The sequence below is a fragment of the Brassica oleracea genome, chromosome C7, assembly GCF_000695525.1.
Source record: "Brassica oleracea var. oleracea cultivar TO1000 chromosome C7, BOL, whole genome shotgun sequence".
In the NCBI taxonomy this organism is placed as follows: domain Eukaryota; kingdom Viridiplantae; phylum Streptophyta; class Magnoliopsida; order Brassicales; family Brassicaceae; genus Brassica; species Brassica oleracea.
In genome coordinates this window covers 10,239,078-10,249,874 of record NC_027754.1, presented here as the reverse complement: position 1 = coordinate 10,249,874, position 10,797 = coordinate 10,239,078, and the positions used below count along the sequence as shown (strand labels likewise).

Below are 10,797 nucleotides of genomic sequence, written 5' to 3'. Positions count from 1 at the left end.
TTTGAGAAAAATTCATGACTAATTTGCTCGAAGAGTGTCTCTCAATTTTTAAGACGGAATGGAGCACGAGGGATAGTTTCGACGAATATTTCTTTGTGGCTATTTCCTAACAGAAATAAATTGGTTAGTGTTTTCCATTGTTTTGTTTTGCAGTCTACTATCCACTTCTTTCGCTTCCCACTGATCTTACTTTCGCTAGGGACAATCTCAGCAACGAGAAAATTTAGTGGAGCTACTTCCCTACCAAGAGAGTTCAATAGGCGATAGGATTTGTTTCGTCTATTCCGTTCTTTGTTGATGGTTTCGTATATTATCACTATTCTCACTTGGTTTCCCAGAACTGTTTTTAATTGTTTTACAAAAAAAATCCGTAAAAATATTTTACAAAAGTTTTTCCATAAAAACTTAATGAAGTTAGTTTTACGAAAGATAAAACTATTTTGTTTTTTTCGTAAAAACCTTCTGAAAGAACATTTTTAGGATAATTCTAGTTCGGAAAAAAAGATATTTATTTCTTTTCCGTGAAGAAATATAAAATGTTGTTCTTTGTATTCTTGTTCAAGTAGGGATGGCGTATGCATAATTGTTTTCTCGACATTTCCAGCTCATTTTTGTAAATGATGCATATCTTCGGTGATTTAAGCCGTTGATTTTGGTAGGATGGATTTTGATCCCAACAATGCGCTCAAGAGTACTCTTCATGGTCCTCTTGTTTCAGATTTCCGACCAAGTTTGGTGACTAATTTCTCTAACCTTTATTATGTCCGCAAAGAAATTTTCCGGGTATGTTTTTGTATTAGGATGCTGAACTATCAGGAAATATGAAAACACTCAAGAACAGGATGATGCGCCTCAGATCGTAGACCCGAGCCAGGATGATGCAACCATGGTCGAGCGAGAAGCTAACTTGGAAAAAGAAGGACTTAGTGAGTGGATGCAACCCCGTGGATGCAACTATGTGGATGCAGAACCTCGTGGATGCAACCCAATGGATGAAACCCGTGGATGCATCTCTGTGGATGCCACATCTATGGAAGGAACTGAGAGGAAGCAATGATCAATTGACCTTGAAAATATCATGGAGCTAGACACACATGAACACTTTGGACGAGCTTGACGAAGTGACACTTACTTGGGCGAGCTGGTCGAGCTGAATCAAAGTGCCACTTACATATCTGAGCTGGATGAGCTGAATACTCAAGTGAGCTGGACTGACACTATCTTGGATGAGTTGAATACTCAAGTGACATGGAATGAAACTATCTTGGATGAGCTGAATACTCAAGTGAGCTAGACTGACACTATCCTGGATGAGCTGAGCAGGACTGACACTCACTTGGACAAGCTGAGCGAGCTGATTCGATCTTCCGAGCTGGTTCTACCACCCGAGAAGCTGGAAATGACTAACCTTCTTTCTGATGAACCAACGACCAATTCAATCATGCCAAATGTGATTATTCATGTTCTAAATGTCCAAGAAAGTCTTGGCTTGATGGTTTTCAAAAGTATTCAAAAACAGATTTGTTTGGGCCAAATGGAGAAACCGATAAGGGAAAAGATGGATTTCGACCAGGCCTCAAAGGGACATGTCTTGGCCCATATGAGGATCATACTCTTCACTTTTCAAAGTCCTGGTCATGGCTATATCAAGAGGCAGTCCAAGTTTCAGTCAAAGACTTTATTTAGTCAAGTCTTTGTTTATATTTTCAATGTCTTGTTTTTAGTACATTTTTCTTTGGATTTCTACAACTTGTAATCCTATAAATAAGGCCTAAGAGCCAAGAAATAAATCAATCGTTTTTCCCCCTTTTTTATGAGTTTATCTCTTTGTTCTTTGCTTAGAACATTTTTTTTGTTTCTTGGTGCGTAATATCCAAGTAAACAGCCTCCTTTTTTGTTGGACTTGTGCGTCATATCAAGCAACAATCGGAGTTCGGGAATATCAACAGCCTTTCATAACTGTTGTGCGACCCTTCAATCCATCATTTCTCATTCGATCCATCTGAGATCATATCCTTTCACAATCCGGCTGAGTGATCCTATTTAGGGCGTATCAAAGTGGTATCAGAGCCACTTTACCGGTATTGTCTATCCATCTTCTCATCTTCCATTTTCTAAACACTTCTTCTTCTTCTTTCTATCTTAAATCTGGGCCACTACCTTACCTATCGCCATTAAAAAAAAAGAAAAAGAAAAGCATAAAAAAAACAAAAAAGAAATCCAGCCTTGGAGTGGTGAATAAGGATTTCACAAATCAAATCTCTTATCTCTCTATCTTGTTACATCCCTTGTTGCTTGGAAATTCCATTGGGTTACTTGGATTTGTTCTCTTAGAACTTTAAGAGAAGACTCTTGAGTGACTTATAAAATTTTGAGAGAAACACTTGAGTGGGTGAAGATAAACACTTGAGAGTCCGAGGATTATTTATATATGTTAACCTTTTGTGTTGAGTATCTTTCAGAGATAATATGCTTGGTCTTCAAAGGAGGAGTAGCAAAGAAAAATCCAAACAACAAGCTATTTTTCAATCTTCATCTCAAAACTTGTTGAATACTTTTGATGAGTTTGTTACTGTGCAGGAAAGGCTAGCTAACCCTAATAAAACCACATGAAGTGCCTAACCGGAGGTACATAGAGCATTTCAAATCATCTAGAGATGAAGTTGATCAAAGGAGGCTTTTCATCCAGTTTGGTGTCCAAGAGTTTTGTGACAGCTTTGAGGAAAAGATGACGAAAGCACTCAAGGACGTCAACAAGAGCCAAGAGAAGAGCACAACCACAGTGCACCTGTAGCTGAACAACCAATATTCATCAGTGAAAAGCCCAAAAGTAAATCTGAAATTAACGTTGAATAGCTAAAGGATTTTTCACATTCTTTACCCATTTTTGATGAATATGATGAAGAACTGATGGACAGTTTGATGATTTGTGAGGATAATTGTGATCTTCTTTCTCATGAACCTGATTTTATGTTTAATAATGAACAGACTATTGCAGAACTAACATTTTTTCAACCGGAGCATCTAAGTAGTCTTAGACTATTTTCACAGGATTTTGAGGAAGAGCCATTTGACTATCCACATCAAGGACCACTTCTTAGCACAAGGAGACCCATGGACGATGATCTATGTCCCATCTTTGATGAGGAAGACGATCACTTGGACAGCGATCTTGGTCCAATGTTTGATGAGAAAGCACCAAGCATCACGTCCATCATCATGGAGAATCAACTTTGCTTTGATCTAGGAACAATTCCTACGCCTTTGTCCACAGTCTTACAAGAGCACTAGAAGGAACTTGTTATGATTAATTATCTGCCTGAAATGTTTGTTAAGATGAGTTCTCAAAATGTAAAACGTTTTGGTTTAGACAAGGTAAAAGAATTTTGTGTTTCAAACTCTGTTTTTGAAAACATGATTGACTATTTTAAAGTGTTTGAACCTGATAAATTCTCTGATAAAAAATGTTTTCAATATGGCAATGACATCAATTCTGGTCTTGTTTTGAGTTTTGATCAGTTTATGTAACATAACAAAGATTTTGATCATCTTGAAAAGTCGTTTGAGCTTAATTTGCAACTGCCTGTTTTCTGTTCTAGAATATCATTTGATCATTTGTCTTCAAAGAAAATGGCTTTAATCTGAGCTCTTATAGACATGAACTGATCAATGGTGATTTTTTTGCATCCACATGTCCCTTGGACGAATTCATGCTTAGGAAGTTGCTGGAACAAAAATTACATAGAGCTGAAACCGATTTTATTTGTGATTTTGTTTTGAAGCTTGATATCTTTCGTTTTGAAACTGATAAACCTTGGCATATTTTGAGATCATTGCTTGAGAATTGTATTGTTTTGAGCTTTGATGTTATTCTGGTTTGCAATACATTCTTTGAAAAACAAAGTGAGCCTTTGATAAGTGATTCTCAATCCGAACTTACTCTTTTGTGTTCTGATTTTGAGAAGGATATGCACGTTGTGAAGATGTTCAATTTTATTTTCTGCCTTCGTACCATTCTGGTCTGTAATGCTTACTTTGATGTGCATTTTGAGAGACTGAAACGTGTGCTACATGTTCTAGGGAAAAAATGTTGGATTCTGATTTGAACAAGTACATGTCTTGCACATATGATCCTGATATTTTAGTTTCTGTTTTGAGTGTCCAGGATAAACATGTTCAGTCTCAGAGAAGTGAAAGCATAGACCATGCTTATCAGCCTGAGATTTGGAGATGCACGTAATCGAGGGATGGAGCAGATCATGGTCGTAGGCATGACAATCACAGAAGTTCCCAACGGTCTAGAAAGCTTCATGAAAGGTTCAGTAGAAACCAGATGTATGATGACTGCGAGAAAAGGTTGCTATCAGCACTTCAGGTAGTGGAGGAGAGCTACAGAAAGCAACATACACGTCCCCATTCTCAAAATCTGAAACAGTGACCCAGAGGCCAAGTTATTCTAAGGAGAAATCGGCTAAACCAAAGACATAACAACTTTCATCACTTAGCCAAGAAACCAGAGGTAGTTCTAAAACTTCTACTTTTATTTATGTTGATGAATCTGTTAAGTGTCATGGCAGGAATCAGGTCACCAAGGACGTGCCCATGGAGCTTAAGAACATCATCTTAGCTCATTTGTCTCCATTGGAAGCACTACAAGATCAGCAACACTTGAGCAAGAGGAAAGATCAGGTTGATAGTCAAACCGTGAATCCACAAACCTTTCTTAGAAATGCCTTGAAAGCTAAGTGTTTTCTTCCTTCTTCTCATTCTGATGTTGTGCTTGAAAATAAACAGATTTGTGATGAATTTAACCATCTTGAACCGGTACAGCCGAGTAGTTTTGTTTCTTTTTCACAGGAATTGAAAGAAAACCCAGCAGAAGAGGAACAAATGAGTTCATCACCAGAGAAACTGTTGGAGCAATCGGCCAGCACTGAACCAAAGGCTATTCCTCAGCCAATCCCTTGTCAAAGCCAAAAGCTCTGGATAAGCATTATCAATTTCCAAGGGGAGCAAGCACATGAGATCCACAAAGGACTTTTGTATCAGGAAACCGGAAGTACTTGAGGAAAACAACTTCAAAAATCCAAGGAAGTTTCTGTCCAACATTTTCCTTCACTGAATTTTACAAGATTTTAAAATTCTTTTTGTCTGATTTATTTCCTTTTGATGCAGGTAAAATGGATTTGAAGTCAAATCCTTTTCAAGAGAGAGGGAATGATGCGCCTTGGATCGTAGACCCGAGCCAGGATGATGCAACCATGGTCGAGCTAGAATCTAACTTGGAAAAGGAAGGACTTAGTGAGTGGATGCAACCCCGTGGATGCAACTCTGTGGATGCAACCCTATGGATGGAACCCTTGGATGCATCTTTGTGGATGCCACACCTATGGAAGGAACTGAGATGAAGCAACGATCAATTGACCTTGAAGATATCATGGAGCTAGACACACATGAAAACTTTGGATGAGCTGGAGGAAGTGACACTTACTTGGGCGATCTGGTTGAGCTGAATCAAAGTGACACTTACATATCTGAGCTGGATGAGCTGAATATCTCAAGTGAGCTGGACTGATACTATCTTGGATGAGCTGAATACTCAAGTGATTTGGACTGGCACTATCTTGGATGAGCTGGACTGACACTATCTTGGACGAACGTCAGCTTCAGGGATCTCGGGTTAATAAACGAAATGACCACTATGGCTGAAAAGTATCAGGGTGATTTCATTATTGGAGAAGTGTGCTTCCACTTTGGCATTTTCAGAACCCGTACCCACATTAGCAGCTTCCTCCCCCGGTTTGTCGACCATATCTTGACCCTCCACATCTGCTCGGAACGTGTCCTCGGCAAAATTGACCATATGAAGCTGATCACAATCCAACCCGGTGGCATCACCCAAAGCACTTTGATGATCTCTCATTGGGTTTTCATTTGGACTTGACCCGCCATAAACATTTGGATCTGGGCTGGGGGACATTACCTTCTTCTTTGCTTTCCTCGAGCACTTACGGATTGAAGACATTTTCTCATGAATAACAGTCAAATAACAAGACATATATCGGAGATATCTAGCGAATTTACGTTGGCCCATCGAAAAATAAGCAGTCAAAATAGCCTAAAACAAAGAGAAATTTAGAGACAGAACTACCTTAACCGCGGGAAGAAATTAGAAAATGAGAAAAAGATCATCTGTATATAAGGAATATGGTGCATACAAGAAAGAGCAATCACATTAGGTTTATAACCCTAGTGTCACCACGATTCCCGTATTTCTTGGAATGATGATTCCACTTCTTGGAACAAACAAGAGTCTGGTTTAATGATTCGAAAATTGGTACGATTAGAAATAACTGCCATTTTGATGGTTTGGAATAAAACATACCATATCTCACAGAAGCGCTGAGATGGAAACTCTACAGCCTTTGAAGGAAAAGTACCGAGTTTATACTTTTAGGACCTACTCTTGCAAATTCATTGAGATCGACTTCTTCACTCACGGTGAATTTGGAGGTACTTATTGTTGGAGATGAATTATATCTCTCAAACAAGGCCCATAAAGGAAACTGAACTCGTCCCAATTGGCTAAAAGGCGGTCAAAGGAATACACCAACTTGGAGGAGAAAGGAGAGAGAGTCCGACTATAAAGAGAGAACACCAAGTTTGAAGAGAAGATACTCACAATCACATAAAAGTCGTCACAAGAACTAGGGTTTTCATAGAATTTTTGTTTTTGCTGAATTCATCATCCTTTTATGATTTCATTGTATTTCTCCTCGTGGTCACCTTTGATATATCAATAAATGTCTTTCAAATAACTCACTGTCAAATTCGTGCGTGCATCTCGTACATACCGAATTTAGATTAGACTATGATGTAATGAGGTCAACTTCCGTTGTTTTCTCCGTGGCTTGCTTGTTGGTTGCGTCAGTGTTACATCTAAGGTCGTAGTGGATTTAACGGGTCTCTCTTTGAGACACCGTCGTTTTATAGGTTACAAATCAACGGTATATTCTGGCAGGGCGATGTAGGATGGGTTTGTCGTCTTGGCAAATGTTCTTACTCCGACAGTAGCTTTTTTTTTTTTTTATCTTGGGTACTTATGCTCTTTCATGTCTTCTCGAGCTGTCGGTATTTGTTGTTTTGCCAAGAATACTTCGTATGAATCTTCAGTGATCTACGGGTATGTGCAATGTTGGTTGTTCCTTCAAATGGAATTGAAGTTGTAGGAGGAGTACTTTCTCTTGGTCCAGGTAGAATGGATTCAGTCATGTTGTTGATCGTAACTAGTTTCTAATTCACGGATGGGATTCTTCGGCTCCAGTCCAATGATATTGTGCTTTGGCTAATATATTCTTAAGTCGTGGGAAGCCGCAAGGTTAATTCATTTTTTCTTGTCTTCTTCCTACGTTGATTTTTTAATCTTTAGATCTCGGTGGTTTACAGTTATTTGGAGTAACCTAAATAAATCAAGCTTGTGTTTTGAATCCAAATAAGTTCGGTTTTGAATGAGAAGATCTGCAAGGCTAACATCAAGATGGCTCTCAATTAGCATAAGTATTTCACCTCAACAAAAAATCCATGTAACAGGAAGGATTTTGATTTGTTACATTCTCCATTCCGAATATTGCTTACTGGTATGGGGCTGTTCTCTAATACGTAATTGTTTTGGGGAAACTTGTTTTTAGGCAAAAAAATGGTAACTATGTTCTACTAGGCTAATTCATATTTTGTACCACTTTTGTTTCTAATGTCTTTTAGTATTTTCGAAAATGAATCAAATAAATAATTTTACAAACTAAAACAAATGGGAAAAATAGTAACTACTGATGAAATAACCGTATGAACTTAGTGGTATTTTTTCTAGTTCTAAAAATGTTTAAATCATAAGTTCAAATTATGTTCTATATAAAGTAGAATTGGTATTCTACGAAGTAGAAAATGAAATCTACTTTTTTCATTGAATCTACTATGTTTAGAATATATGATCTACGTAAATAATACTCCCTCCGTTTCACAATAGTTGATGTTTTAGATGATGTTTGTTGTTTCAAAATAGATGAAGTTTTGATATCTTCATATATAAAAGAGACTTTCAATCACTCCTGGTGCTGCCAACAGGGACGACACGTCAGAAATTCGTTGCACGAGAGGACGACACGTGTCCAGCCAATGAAACACACCGTTTCATTTAATCCAATTCGGGATGGGCTTTCATTGTTTATTGCCTGTTGGGCTGTTAATTTGGACCCTCTTACATGATACATGAAGGTCGTCTCTCTTCTCAGTCCGACGGCGAAGCGTGACGTCTGAGATTCCTTTCGCTGTCTGAAACGGTTCGACTAATCAAATCGAACTCTCATCTTCTTCTTTTATTTTCTCTTCTCTTCCCTCTAGAGTTTCAGGCAATTTCTCTTTCGCCTCCCTCCGTCGCCTTAAGAGGTTCTCAGTTTGATTAATTTCAAAATTATTATCCCGAATTGTGTCTGTGCTGGGCATGTCAATGTTCTTTCTTCTCGATCCTGTGATTTAACCTTTTAGGTTTACGATTCATAGAGCTTAATAAATTAGTATTTGTTTCACTGGTAGATTGCCTTTATTGAGTTTGTGTAATCTATCATTAATTGGGTTAACATTACTCTCTTTGCCCTATTCTTTGGCTTAAAAATTTGAACTTTGAGAGCCTTTGTGACTGCTTGTGCAGGATGTTAGTTGGGTTCAGAACATCAGATATTTTGGTTCTAGATGTCTGGCAACAAAGATGGATGATTGGGGTAAGATGTATACATTAACTATTCTTTATATATATAGATACTGACTACTTTCGGTTAGTAATCAGCCCTCTTGGAGCGAGCAGTACGTGTACGAGACGCTCTTTGTGGCGTTAGCTGAGTTTGAAGAGCGATGCAAGGAGCCGGAACGTGCTAGGTTTATCTACAATTTGCTCATGATCATATTCCTACAAGGAGAGCTTAGGATTTGTATAAAAAGTTTGTGGCGTTTGAGAAACAGTATGGTGATAAGGAAGGGATTGAGGATGCCATTGCTGGGAATAGGAGGTTTCAGTATGAAGATGAAGTGAGGAAGAACCCTTTGAACTATGATTCTTGGTTTGATTACGTTATGCTTGAAGAAACTGTGGGGAACAAAGATAGGATAAGAGAGATCTAGGAGAGGGCTATTGCTAATATTCCACCTGTTGAAGAGAAATGATACTGGCAAACACACATCTATCTCTGGTGAGTTTATTCTTTTTCAGTTTGGTTTTGGCAATAATGCATAATCGATTTAGCTAGAATTAGAATGTTTACTTCTTATGTAGTTATGTGAATCATGCTTTGGACAAGAAGGTTAATTTTTTAAACTGAGTTGTTAGAGTTTGATCATGGTTTGCATAATTAGTTTCTTTAACAGTGAAAGCTATTATTGTTTGTCTTTTATTTGCATATTTGGTTATGCGATTTTGAAATAATGCAGAATTATTTTAGAATGTTGGGTTCATGGTTTGCATAAAATGTTGATCATGCTACGCATAAGAATGTTAATATGGGTTTGGGTTTGGTTGACTTAGTCAGTATTAGCTCTCATTGAGTTTTAAGCTGCACATTGAGGTCACAATTAATTTATTGAAATAGATTGTTGCATTACGTGGAAAGCTATTGTTGTTTGTTTGTCTTTTATTAACATATTTTGATCTGCGATTTACTGAAATTGACACTGATATAACTAATTGGTGTAGGATTAACTATGCATTGTATGAAGAGATTAAAACGGAAGATGTGGAGCGTACACGAGATGTATATTGGTACGCCAAAGCCTACCTATTCTGAAACTTGTGAAGTTACTTTCATTTGTGTTTCACTCTAGCAATTTAGTCTGACTGTTTGTATTCATCTTACCAAACATTACATAGAATGTCTTAAGCTTATCCAAATTTTTCTTTGCCAAAATATGGTTGCTTGCTGCTCAGTTTGAAATCCGGCAATTGAATCTCGCCGGTGCTCGGTAGATATGAGGAAACGCTATTGGGAAAGCTCCAAAAACTAAGGTAAGCATGAAATGTGCTTGAACGTTATATGTTTCATTGTTCTCATTTAACGTACTTATTTTTGGTTATATTTTTCTTCTGTAAACAGATATTCAAGAACTACATTGAGATTGAGCTCCAGCTGGGAAACATAGATAGATGTAGAAAGCTTTATGAGCTTTATCTTGAGTGGTTTCCAGAGAATTGCTATGCTTGGAACAAATACGCTGAGCTAGAGAGGTATCTTGCTGAGACTGAACTAGCTAGAACTATCTTTGAGCTTGCAATATCTCTGCCAGCACTTGACATGCCCTAACTGCTATGAAGGTAAAATATTCAGTCCAATAGATTCAAAAAAGTAAAATATTCCTCAGACTTTTGAATCGTTTGGATCATTGAAATTATTTTTTTTTTTGTGTGTGGCAGGCGTTCATGATATCAAAAGGAGAATCGGAGAGGACACGAGCTTTATATGAGCGACTATTGGACCGCACAAAGCATTACAAGGTGTGGTGGTGTGGGTTTGGTTTGCAAAGTGTGAAGCTTTTGCTGCGGAACAAGAAGAAGACGAGGAAGAGGAAGACCAAGAAAAATAGATGCTATTGAACTCAACAAAGAGTGCATCAGACGTACAGGTAACATTATAACTACATGTTATAAGAATTTTGATTATAACCTTGAGACATGTATTAACTGTTAAGAGGGAATATTCAATGCAGAAAAATGTATCAATGGATCAGCTGCAATCACCAATTATATTAAAATGAACA

At 37.8% G+C, this 10,797-nt stretch overlaps 1 long non-coding RNA gene across 10 annotated transcripts; it reads left to right on the top strand.

Moving 5' to 3' along the window:
* The first annotated feature begins 8,269 nt into the window (after nt 1-8,269).
* LOC106302105 lies at nt 8,270-10,797 on the top strand. 10 transcript variants are annotated; one of them, XR_001262355.1, is made up of 8 exons: nt 8,270-8,336; nt 8,705-8,774; nt 8,840-9,239; nt 9,740-9,805; nt 9,971-10,048; nt 10,137-10,354; nt 10,454-10,662; nt 10,747-10,797. It is a non-coding gene; the product is annotated as an uncharacterized LOC106302105 (long non-coding RNA). The 10 variants fall into 10 exon arrangements; XR_001262354.1 differs by having other exon boundaries at nt 8,833-9,239; XR_001262352.1 differs by having other exon boundaries at nt 8,271-8,442.